Genomic DNA, 22,273 nt, shown 5'->3' with positions numbered 1-22,273 from the left:
TCTTTTCTTAAGTAGAATTTATTAAAACTATTTCCCTTCCCTAGTAGCTTGTTCCAGGTCTAAATCTTCTTGGAAAATGATGCGCCTATTCTTCACAATATCCATTCTAAACCTCTCTCTAACCAGCTTCAGATGGTCATCTCATGTAAGCTGATTAGATCCTTAAGTATTTATTTGGAGACGCTGATATTTCCATATTAATTAGGCCTCTTTTATAGTCTTCTTTTGAAGGCTAAAAAAAATGAAGGTCTTGAAGTATTTCTTCATAAACCTTTTAATCTTCTAGTAAGCCTTGGGGCCCTTCTCTGCACCTATTTAGGAATTTGAGAAAAGTATGCTGGTCCCTCTAACATTTAGGACTTGCTACATTTCCAAGTCACTAGCTATCCTATGATCCAACTATGGACGTGCACAGTTATCAATAGTTAAAATACTGCTATGCTCGCACACAACATACGTAGAATATATTGCTTATTAAGGGCTTGTCAACACAAAGCACTACAGCAGCTTCAGTGTAGACACCACCTCCACCGACAGGAGGGGTTCTTCCATCAGCATAGGTAATCCACCTCCCAGAGAGGCGGTAGCTAGGTGGACAGAAGAATTCTCTGTCTACAAAGGTATTTAGGTTGGCTTAACAATACCATCAGAGGTGGTGGATTTTTCACACCCCTGACCAATGTAGGTAAACCAACCTAATTTTCTAGTGTAGAGCAGCCTAAGGTTGTCCAACAGATCCCACTATAATACCCTGTTTTCAGTTGCTTCGGACTTTGCCAAACTAACCACTTAACAGCTGAAATTTTCCACAGTGAGTGTCTTTCTCAGGCTCCACTTATTTAAATAAAAATAGCCAAAGTGGTTTGGCTGTTTCAGAGAATGAAGCCGGGGAAAATAGATTGGGTCTGAGTTGGGAGCCAGGGTGGGAGTGGGAATAGACTGGGAGTAGCTGGGCAAGACTACTAGCACTGAGAACCAGGGGATGGAAGGAAGAAAGGAGATGGCTGGAAAGGGGAGACAGATCTGTTGAGAAATTGGGGGAGAACTGACACTGTCTGAGCAAGAAGACTGGATTGAGAACCCTAAGGAGTGGAGACTGGAACTAACTAGGTGAAGAGGGGGTGGGGGAGAGAATAGACAGAAGAGTCTGTGCCAACCAGGGCTTTGGACCTGTGCTCCAGCTCCAGGCAAAAACCTGCAGCTCCACTGCTCCGGCTCCGCTCCAAAGCCCTGGTGCCAACTAAAAACCACACTCTTTCTCCAGAGCCTGGACTAGAACCATTCCTCTGCTTTCAGCAAGCATCTGAAACCCACTGGCAAAGTGTCCCATTCCCCTCTCATGCTAGTCCACATGGAGGCTGACAACCTACTACTGTTATCAGCCATTCTATTAGCTCAAATGGCAGAGGACTGTGTGGTGGATCTAAAGGTTACAACCATTCTGATGACACCCACGTGGGTTAATATAATGCCACATCATCACTTCTGTTTTTTCAGTCTGCTTTTTAAAAAAAGCTAGGAAAATGCACAAAGCTATATTAAAGGATTATTAAGGTTGTGATCATAAAGACTATATAATAATGCATATGTACAAGGGGCCAAATTAAGGTCACATTGGCAAACTTAATTCTGGCATTTTCTAATTCTGAAGTGCTTGATTTTGCAACCTTAAAAAAACTATATTAAAAGAACACTATTAAGTGTCTCATTTATAAATAATTGATTTTGCATTGTAGTGGCAACCCTAGGTCTAAATCAAGATTCAAGTCTACTATGCTAGGCACTGCATAAACAGATAGGATTTATGGTCTCTGCCTCAAAGAATTTAAAAATTAATTTGAAACAAAATGCAAGGAGTATCAAACAGTAGGGAGAGAGGAAAGGAAAGATGGTGGAGGGTAAAGGTAATTTAGGTTATATATAAAAAGTTATCAACTGCAGAACACGCACCATACGTAAGATCTCAGAAATAACCCCTTCCCCATTCTGTTAGTCTGGAATAATTTTCACATACCCATAAACCTGGGCTGGGGGAGAAACAGACACACACACACCCCAAGGTTGTGTCCACATACTCTATTTCTTCCTTGGTCATGTTTCTAACATAGGACTTTTCACTCTATCCACACTGCTACATTTCTCATTCAAGCCCTCCATCATCATCTCCAGTCTTTACAACAACCTCCGCCTTGTGCATCATTCTGAATTTACTTCATTCCTTCCATTGGCTCCTCATTTTCCATCACATTAGATTAAGGACTCTTTTCCTCATTTTTAAGTACCTTCACAGCTCTTCCTCTCTTTAGTTACTTATTTTACGCATTTCCCACCACCACACCAATATATTTTTGCACCCTCTTCCATGCTGCTCCCCAAGTATTGAACATCTTCCATGAACTAATCAATAAAGCCACTAACCTCTCCTTCAAATACCTCCTCAAGACCCCCTCTTCTGAGATGCCTTGAAGATGTCAGCCCACTTATAATGAACAAGTTATGGGGCAGTCATATATAGTTGCTGTGGACTTTTTTTTAAAAAAATAAATATATACTGTGCACCAGGGGTTCTCAACTTCTCTTTCTGAGAACCCCCAACATGCTATAAAAACTCCACGGCCCACCTGTGCCACAATAACTGGTTTTATGCATATAAAAACCAGGGACGGCATTAAGGGGGTAACAAGCAGGGCAACTGCCTGGCAAAGCTACATTGCTCAGGCTTCAGCCCCAGGTGGCAGGGCTTTGGCTTTCCGCGCTGGGCCCCCGCGAGTCTAGCACTGGCCCTGCTTGGTGCCCCCTCCCCGCAACCTGCTCACGGCCCCGGGGCTCCTGGTTAAGAACCACTGCTGTACATGCCCTGATTGTATCCCACTCTCCAATCCTTTGTACACTGCTTGTTTTCTTTAACTGTCCACGGCAAGGATCTTTCTGTCTGTGTGAACAGCACCTGGCACATTGTAAACACTGTCAAATTAAGAACTGTAAAAAACAATGACCATATTTTCTTTAATTTCCAATCCTGTTGTCCCAATTACCTCAGGTGCTAAAGATGTTCAAGGAACTTAGTTTTCCTTCATCTCAGGGCTATCCACAAAAGCAGAAGGGCCACTCAGTTAACTCTACTAGTGTTGCCAATTTTAAATACAAATTAATTATTCAAGTATTTTCTGAACAGTAATAAAAATAACTAAATATGTTTAATTACATTTTTAATGCAACATTTTATATCATGATACAAGTATTTCAAAATGCTTCAACATTAAGGGAAAGCTCTATACTCAACACACGTATTAGATAAGGTTGTACTATCCCCATTTTTCAAACAGAACAGGGGTCCCCTTTCTGTGGGAATAGCACATTCCTATTCCTAGAAGACTGGCAGGTGCCAGACACCCCGCCACCAAAAAGCGGCAGCAAAAAGAAGAGTCACTGCCGAAATGCTGCCGAGACACAGCAATACACAGAACTGCCCCGTGGGTGCCACTGCGCCCACAGGCACCGCATTGGGGACCCCAAAATAGAAGCACAGATTATTTCCTGTATGAAATTCAGAGTGTCATCTAAGACTGCCAAAAACAGGAATAGATCCCAAATTTCTTGACAAGCAATCCTGTACATCAAGTATACACCATCTATTAGGGCAATTAGGAAGTGTTATGTCGTTTGTTTGTTTTTTCATTTCTTTTACACCCAATTCTGTTATTTACTACGATGTTATGCAATGCTACCAATTTGTACGTTTGACATCTGTTGGAAAATGCATGTTGCTGAATAATCTGTTAAACATATAGTCATTTGATTACTTACTCAGCTGTTTAGGATTACTTTAAAACTGATATTTTGCTAATCCATTTATACTTTAAGAGCGACATCTACAGGACTTTCTGGATCTCAGATTAATGACCATTCTACCACTGATTTGTAATCACATTCAAAGTAGAGAGTAATTTGGATTATACCAAAATCAGACCAGTTAACTGCCTCCTCCAGAATCCAAGCACAACCACTGAAATATGTATTGAATCTTTCAGCTTCTAAACCAAGATTCCTGGAACAACAACCGCTGAAAATCAAATACAATACCCATATTTACAAAATAACTCAAGGATAACATTTTCAAAAGCACCTAAATGACTAAGGCACACGAGTACCATTTTAAAGTGATTCAGGCACTTTAGACTTGCTTTGACTGTAGATTTAGCCTCAAGTTAAAAATTTAATGTTGCTACTAACTTGAGTCCCACGTACACACAAAAACCCTTTTTCTCAAGTGTGGTGGCGCTTTTAATTCAACTTGGCTCCCGCATCAGGAGGTATAGGCTAAAGCTCAAGTTGGCACTACTCATCAGTTGCTAGCACAACCACTCTTGGCAGCTCAAGTGTTATAAGCTTTTGTCTCATTTTTACTATTTAACTTCGGGAACCATTTCTTACATTAGTCTCAGCAATTAAAGTAGTTACGACCTCGAAAGTATTATGGGATACTTCCCTACTAATAAGGATACGGCCTTTTCCTGTAACCATATTGTAAAGCCTAAGGCCGTTGTCCGCAGCCATATTAGGAGAGTAGCAGCCATTACCCAAGAAGCAGAAAGTCACATCCTCACATTCCATCTAAATTACATTACTACAGACAATGTAGTATCAGGCTGTTAAGGGGATCCCGTCCTAATAGCACCCACTATCACCAGATACAGAAACAGCCCCTAACATGGTTAAAGAAAACTTAGTTTGATAGTGTTCTGTCTGGCAAGAAATCACTTAATCAATAGTTGTGGTTGTGAAAGTCTCACTTTATTGTTTTAACTTTACAGTTCCCACTTTTCTATTGTCTGTATCATCTCTGTCTGTTTCGTTCTGTTACATAATTATTTTTGCTAGGTGTAAGTAAGGTGGTGGGGTATGATTGGTTAGATCATTTTCTTACAATATGTTAGGATTAGTTAGTAAAATTTTAGTAAAATGATTAGGGTACAGTGAGCAAGACTCAAGTTTCACTATATAAACTGGAGTCCAAAAGGAAGTTCTCTGGGAACCAACTCCAGGATACAGCCCCAAGACTAGAGCTGCCAGACCTCAACTCCTTGCCAATGACACCATGCAGAAACTGGAGTCCCCCAGATGACCTGATCCTGACTGGCCATCAAGAAAAGTTCATCTGCTTTATTGGGAGTGGTGAGCATTGTATGTGTACCGTGTACATTGTGTTCTGGTGATTGTTAAGTAGGATATTACTGTGTCAAGCTCTTTCACTGGTAAAAGACCCCACAAACCTGTAAAGTGTAAGGTTACACCCTGAGCCCACAGAAGGGAAATGATGGGTGCCTAAAGTAAGAGGGGTTTGCCTTGAGCCCTAGGGAAAGGGTAAAGGTGGGTGCCCCTAAAGTGAGAACAGAATTGTGTGTGGGTAACACTCCCCCAAAAAGGAGATCGAGTAGTTATAATGCAAGGCTAGAGGATTTGCAAAACTGAAACTTACATTGAGCACACAACTTCCTTCTCAGTTTTGACTGAGAGGGTATCAATTACTAATTAAAGTAAGCCAGTAGGTTTGAAATAGATTTGATAACAATATGGGGCCTACAGAAGTCCATCCTGGGGCCTATGGACAACTCTAATGACATCAGTGTACTCAGCAAAACATTTTTAAAGGATATTCAGTATATCCAGTCCCATTTTTATTTCCTGCACTGAATTTTTATTTTTGTCTATGAGCAGGTTAACCATACTGTGATATACGACATGTATAGACAGTACAATATAAAAGACTTTGAATGCCAAATTTAAATTCAGAAAAAAATAGCAAGACAGAAGATGCTTCAGTACTGCTCAGTGGATGCTTGTTTCTGAAACCATTTTTCTAACAAATCTGGTACTACATTTTTTCAAAACTATTTTCCTTATTGTTTTTATAGTAAATTTAGAAATTCTGTATATTTCTTTAAATACTCAATTCATACAGTATGGAGGTACACTGGAAAAAAGATTACAAAAGGTGTATTTGCTTTTTTCCCTTTTTTCAGATGCCTTCAATAATTTTTGTACCCCTACTTCAACCATAAAATATAGAGTATTTAGTCTACTACACTAATTTGCTTTCTCCCTTACCCCCAATTATGCACTTATTTTACTGTACTTTAATTGAATTAATAAAACTTAATATTTATGGATAAATATTTTAAACTGTTAAATTTAAAAGGTTAGGGAAAATTTCCTTTTCAATATTTTATTTCAGCAAGAATCCTTGAGATTGTTTCACAGACAGAAGAGATTTTCTTTGTATCCACATACACAAAGCAATGCATACAAGCATTCCAATGAGGAATATCTACTTTGCAGTAGATGCAAGAACCACCACTTTTTTGGAAACAAAATTAAGATATCTATCAAGGTACAAAATGATGGTTAAGCAGAATATTCATTTGCAAGTGACAACCATGCAAAACATACATACTATATTTTATGCTGTAAACATTCTGCTGCCAAACTGACCATAGGTGAAATGGCAGAAATACATACACCACACTAACTCTTGATGGTAAAGATCTTACCAAGACAAAGTCTTTTAAAAGCTAACCTAGTTACTCAACTCTGAAGTACACTTTTTCAGGAATTCTTAAATATCTTTCTAGAGTTGCTAGGGTGATGCATACAACTGATGAGATGTTAAAGGCCATTAAAAACAAGAGACATGGACGTTCAGAGTCAAGTCCTTGACTTTCCCTGTTGTGACTAGCTATTGAGCAAAAGAGACAGAGTGAATACACACAAATCAGAGATTGAAGAGAGACCCAGTGACAAAGGAAACCACTTTGAATGGCTAGGAGAGCAGTAAAAAACAAAACAAGACTAGTAAGTTTCACTGCTTTTATTTAGAACCCTGAAAAAAGCACTGAAATGCAAGAACTATGGTAATGTCATAATGCTGCTGCTTAGGAAAATAGGAGCAGAGACAGGCAGTGGAGTTATTCAGAGGCTACTGGAGAGGGTAGAGTAAGAGACACCTCTTTCCTTTCTCTTGCAGCAGATACACCTCTAGAAGGGTGGAGTAGCAGAGATTTTAAACCTCCCCAGCCCAGCCCACCCCCTCACGGCTAGAAGGAAGAAAACCAATAGAAAGTGCCTTCTGCTTCCAGTGTAGATCTTCAAGTTTATCAGACCACTGCTAGCAAGAGGTTTGAATCAAAGACGAAGAACACCTGGGTCCTGCTGTGGACCCTGCCAGGAGACATACAAGCATCTAAAAAGACATGGGGTAGGGAAAAAGCAGAGAAGTCCAGACCCTAAGGTGTTGGCCTTGCACCCTACTGATGGGACTTCCTCCCTTGTCTTTTGTATCTACCGATGGCTAATCGTCCTGAATAAATTTATGAAGACAGAAAACTAAGTTAAATATTTGCATTCATAATGTAATTAACCCATGTTTTTAGCCAAAACATTGCAACTTCCTCCTTAAAAGCATTCTATGGTTTATGAATAACACAATTTAAAAAAAATTTGATAAAGTGCAAGATTTTCAGAAATCAGTTTAAAATATTTCTAAAAAAACTGAAAAAGCTTAGATTATACACTGTTTACAGTATTTGGCTTTTACAGGCCACTTGGATGTTTTCTAGTGGCGCTTCAATATCAGAGCTTTAGTGTCTGAAGTGCTATTTTAAAGCAATTGATATGCTGACAATTACATTTTTCAAGCACGAGGATGGCTTCCTGAGCAACACAGGCTAAATGAATGAGAATGTTTCAGTTCAGCCATGCTGTTTATAGTAACAGCACTCCAATTTTGACATTTTTGTAGTGATGCTTTAGTACAATATTGTTTTGGCTACAACTTTTCTGTACCTAAAAGATCCAACACAATCTTAAAGTTTATTATTACATAAAGCCAGTGCCTTATGCCACTGAGTTATGGTTGGTATTTAATGGTTACATGACCAGTTTTGATCATTTGAGATTCTATAAACAACTGAATTGGAAAAAAAATCTCTACTATTAATTTGCCTTTTCATCCCATTACATTAGTTTCCCCTCCTTTCCACCTACCTTGAGCCTGTGTACTCAACTAGGCAAAACTGAGATTTGATTTATGACTCCATTGGTTTTATTATTTCTAGTTTGAAACATAAGAGTTATACTGGATCAGTACACCATCTTGTCTCCAACAACTACAAATACTAGAAGCTTTAGAAGAAAGTGCAAGAAAACTGCTGAAAGTAGGTATGAGTAACCTGCCCCAGGGAAAGTTTCCTCTTAACCCTGAATAGTTAGAAGTTGGCTTATGTACTGAAGCATGAGATTTTCTCTCACCAAAACTCATTTATTTTTATTTATGAGATCTCAGCTAAAACAGCTCAGCCTTGTCCAAGAACAAGGTTAGGAAAAAACAGTGTTCCCCAGGTTAAAAAGTTCTTACAGCTGTTTCATGGAGAAGCTGTAGAATCACCATGCTTTAGAGCAGAGAGACTTAAAATTTGACAGGAGGAAGAGGGAAACCTCCCTTCTGTTAGAGATGTGCCTTTTGCCATTTCCAGGAAAATCCAATGCACATTTGGCTGAATTATAGGCCACTAAAAATAAATAATCAATCTTACACTCTTCCCTTGAGAAGGCTTCTCTGGTGTCCTTGTCAGGAGCTTTCCACACAAGGCCTGTCCTCCTCCCCATACCTTCCCCTCCTGAGCTGGGTTACTCCCTTTTCAACCCTTTCTCCAATTGGAGCATGCTCTGCAGGTCTGGAGGGGCCAGGCTACCTGGGACCAGTACCGTCCTATAGCCCCTTCAGGCTCCACATGGGATCTGTACATCCCATCACATGAGGATAACCTTAAACTCTTTATAAGTGTGCTCAAAAGTTTAAGAACTCATAACAGAATGTGTGTAAACTAAAAAAACAAATTAGATTTTTAAATCACATACTTGAAGACAGTTCATTCTTTCATTTACTTACTCAAATTCAAACTCAGTATTCTTTTTTCCTCTAGAAAAGTTAGTGAAAAACACCTAACAATGCTTGAAAGTTTTCTTGCTTCACTTCAGTAAAGGCAGGAATGCTATGATATGGAGCAATCTGAAATTTCATTGAAGAAAATGGAGGGTGGTATGTTCTTCATCTCAAACAAATAAAAAATCAAGCGCAGTTATTTTTTGGAAAAAATCTTATTCGTTCAGAAAATTAAGCAGATGAGATAAAGGAAACATCTGTTGGGTTCAGAAGATGCTATTTTTTACAGTCACCATCCTGACCATAACCATACTTTAACTATGTCATCATCACTTGCAGGAAAAATACAGAACACTGAAATCTTTTCATATCACCTAAATAAAGGAAGACCCAATTTTAAAATATTCAGGTATATGAATTCTAAAATGGTTTCATTTTTAACCTTTTAACAGGTTTCAGAGTAACAGCCGTGTTAGTCTGTATTGGCAAGAAGAAAAGGAGTACTTGTGGCACCTTAGAGACTAACCAATTTATTTGAGCATGAGCTTTCGTGAAGTGAGCTGTAGCTCAAATAAATTGGTTAGTCTCTAAGGTGCCACAAATACTCCTTTTCTCCTGCTGGTAATAGCCTATCCACTTTGGATGGGCTATTACCAGCAGGAGAGTGAGTCTGTGGGGGGGGGGGGGGGGGGGCAGAGGTTGAGAAAACCTGGATTTGTGCTGGAAATGGCCCAACTTGATGATCACTTTAGATAAGCTATTACCAGCAGGACAGTGGGGTGGGAGGAGGTATTGTTTCATGGTCTCTGTGTGTATATAATGTCTTCTGCAGTTTCCACGGTATGCATCCGATGAAGTGAGCTGTAGCTCACGAAAGCTCATGCTCAAATAAATTGGTTAGTCTCTAAGGTGCCACAAGTACTCCTTTTCTTTTTGCGAACCTTTTAACAGGTAGGTTTTGTTTTTGTGGAATCTCACTTTTTTGGTTGTTGATGCTATTGCTTTTTGTTTTCAAGTTTACAAAAAGTTTTCAGGTCACATTTCAGCTCAACTGTTAAGGTCTATTTTACTTGTTAAGCTGAGAGACTTTTTAGGTCAATAAATCTCAAAACAGGTTTGTTTATAAGCATATACGCGTGTACATACTTTAAGTTTCCACTGTGTTACTTGCAGAATTCTTACTTTAACTACTTCTGTGATATTTACAGGCTATTAAATCAACTGTTTAACAGGTATTTGACATTACAGAATGCCAAAAACTAGAGATACTCTTTTCCTCTAATAGTTTAACATCCATATTAAAATGAATCTTGTTCTAGAATTTAAATAGTGTATACAGTAACAAGGTACATTAAAACGTAGGGACCATTCATTCAAACCATTTGACAAATGCAAAAAATCAAAGACTTTCAGTGTTAAGTCATCTACTTTTAAAAATTATTTCTATTTTCCATTCTTTAGAATACAACCCCTTTTTAGGAACAAAAAATAAAGGTGTCCCACTATCAAGTTTTTCCCTCTATTCACATGTTAGTTTCTAGCCTATTAAAGGGAACAAAGGTGCTGAGTAACATCTCTCGCTGTATTCCAACATAAGCAGTCGGCAGCAAGAAGATAACTAACCTCTACTTTTAGGGTTGTGTAACAGGCAAGGTAACCAACATACTGATCACAACAAAAATATATGGTAGCCATATAAAACATTTAAAGTTATGCCACATTAAATGTTTAGAGAGAGTACCATTCATTACGGAATAAGAAACCCATTCAGAAATGTACAACAGAAGAAGCCAGAAAAAAAAAATGTACATACTTTTCATAAAGTCCCAAGTATTCTCAAACAGACAGCATGTTTGGCAGCTTTCCAACAGAGATTACATATATCTCAAGATCAACACTGCAGTCTTGGTGTTCACAACTCAAAAAAAAATATATCATTAAATTCACTAATATTTTCTAGCACAGATAAAGGACACTATCAATAGTTGTATTTAAGCTTGATGTAATTTCATAGATCTAGTTTTAAAAAGGGGTTAGAAATAGTTCAGCATGCTCCCCTTTTTTAAAGTATAATTACTCCCTTTTACAGCAAAAATGAAATTGTAAACACTATTTCTATAAACTTGGCAGGTAAAAAAATGCAGAGAGGATTTGCACAAAAACCCTTTGAACAATTTCCAAAAACAAGTTTAGGACTCACAATTTCACCCAGTTTAAGATATTACTCCTACTAACAGCATTTGGCAGTACAATATGCTGTCCCATTCTTAACATACTGAACTCATTCTACAGATTAGAGTCCTGTGCACTTACACCTCAGACCCATCTGAATACTACAGTAAATTATTAAGCAACTATTTTAATGTACAGCCATTTAACACAGCAGCTTTCACTTGTACCAAATTTTATGCTCCTACCAGATAAGATGAAGACTAAGTGGAAATAAAAAAAAAAAAGCAATCCCCATTTCTCTAACCAACAGATTTAAAAAGGAATATTCTGAAACATTTTACATGTATGTGGAACCCTATTAATTTTTAAACCTGAAAACTTCCCAAAGATGAAGGCAGCTATGGGTAATTTATAGAAATCTCAGACTAGAGTCAATATTTTTAGTTAAGTAGTTTATAAACATTAAAGCTGTTTAAAAAACTTCCTTAATATAATAGACTAACTTATAAAACTCTTAATAGGAAACTTTTCTTGCCAGACTTTAGACACAGACTATGAGTTGATGAGCATCCTCACATACAACAGACATCAAGGCAAAATGAAGACATTCAGTATCTTGCAGAAGGCCTTCAGCACGTAAGACTGAATCATTAAATGCTATGACTTCTTCTAGAACCACCTCTCTGCCTTTCTATAATGCTGCCATTAAATACATGATCAAGGGTGAAACCTTGGACCCACAGAAGCCCATGTGTGCCTTTCCATCGTCTTCAGCGGGGCCAGGAAGAAACTGTGGTCTAGTGGACTACAGATGGAGCTGGGACCTCCTGTTTCGAATCCAGGCTCTGACAAGGACCCAGCCAAAACTCTCAACTTCTGTTTCAGTTGCTTCTTCTGCCAAGTGAGGATAATACTTATTTACATACCACAAAAGCATTGTGGGGATTAGTTAAGTATATAGTTAGCCAGTTGGAAGAAATTCATAAGAAATGTCTAAATGTCAACCTTCTTTAATAAAAGAGAAGTTATCCATGTCTGCAAAAACATCCAAAGTTAGCATACACCACCTTGTGCCATATGCATAATCCTACTGCAGAGAATCTAGTTAAGAAGTTTTCTGAGATTATTTCTAGGACTAATCAATCATACCTTTCCATTGTTATAGGATAGAATTCTCAATGCATGTTTGGGCCTTCCGATTTGGCTTTCAAATAACTTATCCAATTAAGCAGCCGTTGGAACACATCTAAAGGCCTGCTAAAGAAGCACCATAATTAATAATAAAAGAAAATCTCAGGACTCAAAGTTTGATTTAGAATATAAATACTATGACCATCAATGGCAGTGTCTGTATCACAAACAGGACTGAGATATTAGAATGTAATTACTATGAGGAGTATTAGAATAATAAGTAGACTTCTAATCAAAGATATTAAGAATACTGAAACTGAAGGAATATTATTCATACAGAACATTTCTGGGTTTCAGTTAAGAAGAGATTGTCAAGAGTTAGTACTGTTGAGTTTACAATATTAGATTCAGTTCAGCATATATAAACAACTAATGAACAGATCTGGGTTCTCATTCAGTAATTTTAACTTATTCTTCTTTAAAAGAACTAAAAGTTTTCAGAGCTCCTGAACAAGCAAAAAAGGCTCTCATACGCTAAGTATGGACTCTTTTGACCCCAATCATACCACACCTTTATTGCTTTGTACTTGTTGCTGTTAAAGAAAATGCCAAGGACTGGAGTTTAGAATGAGCACTGGTTTCTATAATTAAGTTGTGTACACTGCTGGGAAGATATTATATTTTCCACCACCCCTAAAGACTATTAAATCAGAGGAGTATGAAGGCAGGTCATAAGTAAAGAATTAAAACTAAAAGCTTTCATTTTGAGCAATAATTTTAAATTGAAATCTTTTTAAATGACTTGCTAAAAGGTGAAGTTACTTTAAGTGTGTGACCAGTGTGTGAAACCAATTTTAACGTGGTTAAATTTTTGTTCTTATAATTTACGTAAGAGCAATTGCAGAAATCAGAACTGTCAGTTGTCACGTATCACATTCATATATGATGTTAGGTACATCTGCCCATACAAAAGTGTTCCTGGAGTCGGGTGGAGGAAAGGTAAGGAGATGCTTAGCAGAAGTCTAAATTCCACTTACTCTTTCAGATGATTTAATCCCTTGGCATTGCACAGCTGGCGGTTCACAGACATAGGAAAAGCTAAGGTTAAGAAGGTATTTCCATTTTATATATCGGTTTTTCATTTGAGTGCTTGAAGAAACTCATTTCTGTGCTAAGAATAAAGACTACTCAGCACAGAAATCAAAAATGTTAGTTTTTTTTTTTAATGTTTCATGCTATTGGAAATATTTGAACATGCAGGAAATATTTTTCACCACTTAAAAATTGTTCAGGTGTCTTGTGTTTAGTTGACAACTATTTTTAAAAACTGACACTTAGTGATAGCATGGAGCACTGTTGATCTATTTGAAGACAGTTTACAAATAAAACTATCCATGTTTAAAAACCACATTCCAATGTAGGTTCAGTCTGCTGCTTCTGCTATTCTGGAGAATGAATCAAAGTTGTAATGCTCTGGATACAAGGTTTACTAGTGAAGTACTCCAGTTATACCAGAGGTACATTTATGTTCAAACCCACAAAGCTGTGCAACTCAGCTGTGAGTGCCATACTGCACACAGCTACTGCAAGATAAAATTGGACAGCACATACAAAATATTACATATTCGTAAAAGGATGGTGTAAAGATTGTTGTACTGCCCACAACTGAATTTTCTGACTGGCATGTTTGAAATCTCATCCCTAAAACTCCACTAACATGGTTTTGTTTGGCATTTTTTGGACAGTGTTCTACATTTTGTTCACGTGGGCAACAGGGCCTGAGTTTGAAAAATTAGGGGGGGTGTCAGGAATTTGTGATACATCCCTCCTAGAAGTCTTGCAAATTTCTTTTCATGGCCATGCAAACCAATAAGGAAATATTCATGCAAACAGACTAAGTTAGCCAATCAATCATTTAATGACAATGGGACTAGATATGTGGTTAAAGTGCTTTGCTGGATCAGGGCCTAATATTCTACAGTATGAAGTACCAGGTTGGGCGAAGAACACAAGCTGTACAGAATCTCCAGTTGCAATTGGAAGTCCATAACTGAACCAAAACATTTAGTTTACATATTTTCAATAGGCATCAGCATTTTGTTTCTCTCGAGTTATGCACAAATGTATGGTAGGCTTCCACCTCCTGCTCCCCATGAAAAGTTATTGTAAAAATGATGCTACTGGCTTCCATGTTTGTGCTTCAATGATTACAAAGTTGACTTAAAAAAAAAAAAAAGGTAGCACCGCTAGCCAAAAAGTAAAGCCATGTCATTTCCCAAGCTATTCACCCCAATTACCTTCAAAACTCTGCCTTACACCTGTACAATAACCACCGTTTCCTTCAATGAGTCTGCGCAGGCAATCCCAAGGGCAGAATTTGTCCCAGAAATGGAGTAACAGTTCTGTGCAAAACAATAAAATTCACTACTTTTCCATAGCTTTGCTGACTCTGCACTACTAGTGAAATATAAATGTAGGCCAAGAATTTTAAGCCTGCATACCTAAAGTTAAGCACCTACATAAGTCACCTAATTTTCAGAGTTACCCAATATCTGGAGCTCCACTGACTTCAATAGGAGCGTTAGGTTCTCAACACCTCAGAAAGTTAAGCCACTTATTTATATACGGATTTAGATGCCTATTTTTGCAAATCTTGGTACAGAACAATAAATGAACACCATTAGTAACTTAACTGAATTGCTGTATAACTAACAGCCAATCAATGTATATTAAAATGGTGGAGGAGGAAAGGGAAGTCAGGAGTCACTTCTGATCACTTAAAGAGGAATAAATTTCATTTAAAAGGTCTATTTTAATGGAGTGCTCTGATCTGGGATATAAACATTATGACTTCAATGGGATGGCTAGCTCAAAGAAAAATAGTTGACAGCCATTGTACAATGGAAATACATAATTCTGGTCCATTCTAACTGTAATCACTCATGATTTTACAGTACAAAATTATGAACACTTATAATTTCACTAAAACAGGATACTAAAAAACAAATATTTTACTCATACATACGAAATGTGGTAAATGCGGTCCCTTAACCTCTACATAATGTCGAAGTCATGAGAGTCCCTGTTCAATAGGCTTTAGCATGCCATCAATTCACAAACTAACTATTAATGATAAAATATCCATTTAACCATGTGTACTAGCTTTCTTCAAATGCAAGGATTTACCCAAGAGGCAAGACACATCATGCTTTCATGTTCTATTCATTCTCTGCTCTGAAAACTTCCTTCCCAACTTCATTGGGAGATGAAGTCTTTCACATATAGTTTCTACCATAAAATAAACCAGGTCCAAAAACGGATACTATATAACAACTGTTTGGTGATTTTCATGCAATGAGTTTATGGGAGTTAAATGTTCACAGCACAACAGTAAGTTTCACAATTAAACTTGTGTCAACAGTTTGCAATGGCAGGCCAAGGACCAAAAGGGTACAATTCAGATAGCAGGACCAGAAAAAACAAGTTTGGTCATCCAATCTGACGTCTTATTTTGTAGAGCTTCTCACCACATGACTGACATTAATGTCTTTAGCCTTTAAAAAAAAAAAAACACTCCTTAACAATGGTGCTTCAATCACACATCTTGGGAGTCTATTCTGCTCTCCAGTTCCGCTTAAGAACTTTTCCCTGCCTTCCTTAGCTTCAGGCTATTGTTTCTTGTCCTATAGTGTTTTGAGATTATGAATAGTTCTCTTACCTCATTTATATTAGTTGTTACCATGAAATAATTTCTCGATTGATCATCGTCCCTCACCTGCAGCCCCTCTCCTAGTGTATGGTAAAGCATGAAGTTTATACTTCTGCTTAATGTTATACTTCTCCGGTGTTCTCATGTTAGTTGGCTATTTTCACTCCCATGTTTTTTTCAGACTTGTTTCCATCCAGCTAAAAAAGGTCTTCCATTCATGCTATTTTTCTCGCCAAGGTAAATGACTTTACTACTACTTATTCTTTGTCTGTGCTCCAAATGTGTGCTAGCCATTTAAACTTTACACTTCATTAAAACGGACTTATATTGGTTCATATAGCTCACTGTTTTACTCATTCCAGATAATTCTGCAATCCCACCAAAGTAGTATTATTTACTCAACTGGGACTTCATCATCAGGACTGTAGTACATAGTAAGGGCAGGAAGTTTTGTACTGCCAGCTGACAAGCTGTACTTTCCGATTCTGTCAGACTAGAAATTTTCACAAGAATTAAATTTATTTTAAAAAAAATTGAGAAATTTCACAGTGGCTGCTTTTCAGTGTTAAATAGCTCCAACTCCTTATTTCTTACACATACATATAAAGGATTTAACCAGACTATGAATTATTTTCAGTTTTTAAAAATAATGAAGACAAAAAGGCACACAAAACTAGAGCGCTAAAGGTTTAAGAAAATTCCCGCAGAGATCAAGTTACTGGCTGGAAAAGTATAGTTCTCAGCTTCTATGACAACCAGCCATATCGAACAGTGTTAGAGGCCAGCATATAGCAGAAGGTGTTGCTGGTTTCTTCCTGCCCTTCGGTAGAGCCACTGGAATAGCGAGGACTGCTGCAGTGGTTGGTGTGTCAGAGTATCATGGAATGGGAAGCAATGCATCTATGTAAGGTGCCAAAGAGAGCATCTTCCACATGGGTATCCCGAGTCCTCTCAATGAAAGCATTGTGTGTTTGGAAGAGCAGAGTCTTATGTCTCAGAACACATCATGGCCTGAGAGTGAACCAAGACTCTTGCAGGAAATAATGGGGACAGACCACACTTCTTTCCAGAAGCAGTTGCTTGGTGAAAATGAGAGTGGAGTACCCTGCTTCCTCCCTCTTCGCTTCCAGCAAAGCAGAGATAACAGTGACAAAGTCACTCCTGCTGATGCATGGCATCCTATTCCTCTGTGCAGACTGCAGAGCTGAGCCCGACAGCATGACACAGCAACAAGAGTGTTCTCTGCATCACAAGACAAAACTACATTCACCAATCTGACTCACTATTGGTGAGAAGGTAAGTGTACTATTCCAGTTCTGTTAATAAACTGAATTATGAAAGATCTATTAAAATAGACTCAAACATGCTCTTCTGGGTGCAAATTTTAATGACAATTTCAAATTCAAGGCAAACTTATGAAGTTAAATTTAGCTTCTGAAATTAACGGATTGTAACAATGATAGTGCTGACAGTCTGGTGTTACAGCTTACACAAATTCAGAAGCTCAATGCAAACCGCTAAAGTACTATGCCATGTTAAGGATGCCCCACAGTTCCCCCACAGCCCCAGTTCACAATGTATAAAGCCTATGATAAAATCTTAGTTTAAAAACAAGCTCCATATAAATTCACTAAGTTGTAAACTTAAAAATTAAAAGCATTAATAAGAGAAAGGATCATGCTATACTCACAATTCTACAACCTGACCTGCTTACCATAGGTCAGAGGTGATTAGCGACATCCTTAAAATCTCATTTCCCCTCTTTCCTGACTGCATTAGCTTGCAGTTAGCATTTTTTTTTAAATCTTTACCAGTGTGCTTAATTCACTTGGATTGGTTTCATCCATCCTCCCTTTTCATAACTTTAAGAACCCTTGGACCAATCCTAGAGTCTATACACAGGCAAACGTCTCTCAGCCACCTGTCCAATTTTAAAGATATCAGCAATCTGAAATTCAGTGTGCGGGGGGGATGGGGGATGTAAAATAGTTTCAGGTACTACACATGCCTTGAAGTCTCCATACCAGTTTTTATGGGTTTACAATCATTTTCCTACTTTTAAAAACTGGTTTCTCACACCCTGTTACTATGTGAAAGACACACACAAACAGGTGAAAAAACAGACTGACTAGAGAGGATGCAGTGAAAATGACTTACACATAAAGTGCTCTGAAGTGCATGAAGAAAACAAGTGAAGAAAAAGATTTGTCTGATCTTTACCATCATTACAAGCAACATTTATGAATGAGACGCAAATTGAAACAAAGTGTGATTTAAATTAACTGTGTACCTATAAAAATCAGTAGAAATACAACAGATTTGGATTTTGTACTTATATGTAAACTAAATACTAAGAGCTGTGCTCTTTATTGCACACACAGATTCCCACTGTGAACTTATTTGCATATGATGTTAACGCACTGCCTAGGAAGGTGTTATCTTGACTCATTTTGCAATACAAAGTCTACATACATGAAAATGTAATGGAAAAATATTTATTAAGATCTGTTTATCTATTTGAAAGATTTCAAGGGCATTAAAAATAAAATGAAGAAAGATTTCCATACTTAAAACATCTGAAGATCAAAGATTGTTTGAAATTGACTTGATTTAATAATCAGTCTCTGTGTAAACTGAGACAAGAGCCACCTACAAATGAGATAACTTTATGAAGAATCAATATATATACTCTGACTCAAGAAAAAAGAAATTACCTAAACACCAAAAGGGAAGTTGCCTATATTTTAGGAAACTGAGCTATTAGGACAGATGACAAGTTGAGAGGTTGACATGTCAAAATGTGAGGTGTATCTGACAGGCTAAGACAACAGCAGCCAGAGGAAACAGCTTATTAATATGGCAGCTGTAACACTATTGCTTTTACCCTCTCTCTTCAATGACTGAAGTTCATAGATTAATTTTCCACAGGATATCCTGAAGGGAGTGCATCTTTATGTTCCTTTTTATGGCTTCTCTGCTATATTTCTAAATATAGCAGTCTGACTTATATTGGGGAAATACCAGCTATTATTTCAAAGAGAAAATTCTCTCTCCTCTTAAAAGCGTGTAGATAACAGCAGAGTATTTAACACCCTATGTACTAATAATGGGCACAGGAAAGAGTGCAGTTACTGCTCTAAAGAGGTAATAGGGTTAACAATTTTAAGGCAAAAGGACATTGACACATGACTGTACACACAATTATAAAATGGCTCCATTGAAAGCTGCAATATAATTTACACAAGATACTACATGGGTCAGACATTTCTTCAGATGCATGCTCACAATGGAATTTTACAACTTCTTCACCAGTCCAATTATGCTGTCACTGAGCATTATTCAATTACATTTTTTCTTCTACATTTTCCCTTGTCAGATTTGGAACCACTTGTGATGTTCACATATTAATCTTAAATCAGAAAATGTAGTGCCCGCCTGGAGTCTAGAATCCCCAGCCCACATTTTACTTTAGACATATTTTAGGGTGCCTATTTCTTAGGCATAGAGTGTCCAGGTACGTAATACAATATTGTTCCCTAAACAGGAGGCATCTAATCTAATACATACACCCTATAGCAAACAACAAACCAAAACCAAGAACACCTACTAAAGGAGACTGGTGGCTGAGGATATCAGAGAAAAGCCAAACCAAAGAGATGTCACTTTTAGGAAATGTCGCAAGGTACAAGACTCAGACTCTGTTAGACTGCAAGTGGAAAGGCATTACAGAGCCAAGGATCTGCTACTGAAGATACTTTCTCAGTAGCTCCAGGATTCCATCCCCAGATGGAAAGAAAAACATTCCCACTAATGGTATATTCTGAAAGGGATACATGGGAGAGGATCTCGGAGACAGCCAGGTACTAGAACATCTGTAAATAATCTTTGAATAAGCAGTGGACTAGCAACCAGTGCAGTGCACAGCGATAGTATAGTCTTCTCTCTACAGGTCTTTAAAAAGCAAGCAGCCATATTCTACTCTAAGAGAAGCATCTGAGTGATGTTCAGTGGTAGCTACATGAGAGCACATTTCAGTAGTCTACTTGGAGATGACAAAGACATAAATAATGAGGGCACAGTCTGTGTGGGAGGGGAAAGGATGTATTCTTTGGCCAGCCAAGAAACTGAAGAAGGCAGCATTCCCAGCAACTGCTACTACCTGGGATTCAAGAACTACAAACAAATCTATCAACTGTGAAAAACAGCTGATTTCTACCCTCAAAATAAGTGTGCAGTCACATACCCCAGCCAATTCCTCAAAACTCTTTCCAATATCAAAAAGCATACTGCCATCTTAACTGGTTTTAGCACACCAGCTAGCATCAGTTTTGATTACTGCTTCCAACACTAGAAAAGCAAAGAGCAATGTTCAGGTTCTCCAAGGGAAAACAGAACAAAAAAAACCTCACAAAGATGATCATCACTAGCATAATGGTGACACAGCGGGCCCATAACATCTAAATACCTCCTCTACCAGCTTCACATACTCGTTGAAAAGAAAGTGGGCCAACAATGAAATATTGTGAGACCTCTTAAGCGAGAGCCCTCATGGAAAATGAGCAACCTTCTAGCCCTCTGGGATCTTTTAGAAAGAATGATTAAAGCCACCTTAAGCACATCAACACCTCATGATCAACAGTATCAAAGACTGCTGATAATATATTAACATTAATATCGAACCCCTTTCAGCATCCTGAGATCTACCACAAGGGGGACAAATTTGTCCTCTGCTAGTTCTCAGGACTTAAACAGCTGTATGAACCTAAGACTTAAAAAAAAAAAAAAAAAAAAAATCACCCGATCACCTCTCATTGCGACTACATCCAAGGAGGAAAACCTGAATCTTTCCTTTTTTCCATTTATTTTCAAGGCTATTTATTTCTGTCCTAAGTTACCCTCCTCTCACATTAATGGAATTTCTTCTTCTCAGGGCTTATCTACACTTACCAGGGGATTGACTAGCAGAGAACGATGCATCGGCGGTCGATTTAGCAGGTTTAAGACCCGCTAAAATTGACCACAGTTCGCTCTCCCGTTGACTCCTGTACTCCACCGGATTGAGAAGAGAAGGGGGAGTCGACGGGAGAGCATCTCATAGCGTGCACCTCATGGTAAGTAGATCTAAGTTACGTTGACTTGAGTTACACTATTCACTTAATTCAAATTGTGTAGCTTAGACTGAATTTCCCCTGTAGTGTAGACAAGGCCACAGACTGTAAATTCTTTGCAAGAAGTACCATGTCCTCATATGCATTTTTACAGAGCCCATTACAATAGGGCCCTAATCCCAACTGGGTTTACCACATACAGCTACAACATTAGTATTAAATAATAATGGTTGTAAATGGCTGTTGCCAGGGCTGCTACATTCTGTACAGGGAGCAGAAACCTTTGAAATTGACAGTTACACATTGCCAAAGAAACCAGCACACGCACATACACAAACATACAAATTAAGATACCCAGTTCTCATCTATTTTTAAAAACCCCTCATGTTTCAAGTGTTTAACAATGGTTCCTCAGAGACTGTACTACAGACACCAATTTCAAAGGCCTGTGCAGAACTGAGCAACTCCAGCAACAGAATAGGGCTTTAAAGTGGACACTCCAGGAATGAAACATCCAACTGCCTTGGGTTGGGCTCAAAGAGCAGCAAAAGTGTGGTTGGAAGGGAGGAACAGCAGCAGAGAACCATTGGGAGAAAACATCTAGGGTCAGAGTAGTTTCAACAATTTGTTTTAAAATAATCTCCTCTCACCCACCACCACCCCAGAGCAGCCCCACTCCACCTCCATATTGCCTGAAGTGGCTGGCCCAAACCTTCCATAAGGTATTCATTCACAGCAGACCGAACCATGATGATGTCAAGATTCAAAAAGGAAATCTGAGATGGAGAGAACTCTTAGGCTTGTAAAATATACCTAAAAATAAATCTCAAATAGTTAATTGTATTTAAGAATTGCTCCCCAAAAACTTTAAGTTACCTAAGTATACCACCACGCTCCAAAGCATACTTTTCCAGTCAACTATACACATTGTGTGTACATATAATATAATGAAGGGAGACAACCTGCTAAGTATTACTACACATAGACAGTGTACTCATGCAACATAGTTTCAGAGTGCAATGAATACAAAAATTTAACACAGTAGCTGAATATGTCGTCATGACCTGAAAAACTGTTTTTCCTAACAAAGCAGGTATCACAACTATATCTGCAGCCTTATACTTATTCATCTTATGAAATCACTGCAATTGTAATTGCAAACTAATGTACATAAAAGTGATATGGTTTCTTTGTAAAGTTACTGGCATGATC

The 22,273-nt window shown here is 38.0% G+C and overlaps 1 protein-coding gene and 1 long non-coding RNA gene across 13 annotated transcripts in view; both read right to left on the bottom strand.

The window, feature by feature from the left end:
- TSC22D1 (TSC22 domain family member 1) overlaps positions 1-22,273 on the bottom strand; it is a 134,775-nt gene that overhangs the window by 108,688 nt on the left and 3,814 nt on the right. The gene's annotated exons all lie outside the window — the stretch shown is intronic.
- LOC140911639 (uncharacterized) lies at positions 9,884-22,265 on the bottom strand. The gene is made up of 2 exons (XR_012159062.2): positions 12,263-22,265; positions 9,884-12,007 (listed from the first exon to the last, which is right to left on the bottom strand). It is a non-coding gene; the product is annotated as an uncharacterized LOC140911639 (long non-coding RNA).

Source organism: Lepidochelys kempii, chromosome 1 (genome assembly GCF_965140285.1).
Source record: "Lepidochelys kempii isolate rLepKem1 chromosome 1, rLepKem1.hap1, whole genome shotgun sequence".
Taxonomy (NCBI): domain Eukaryota; kingdom Metazoa; phylum Chordata; order Testudines; family Cheloniidae; genus Lepidochelys; species Lepidochelys kempii.
This window is presented reverse-complemented; position numbering and strand designations above follow the sequence as displayed.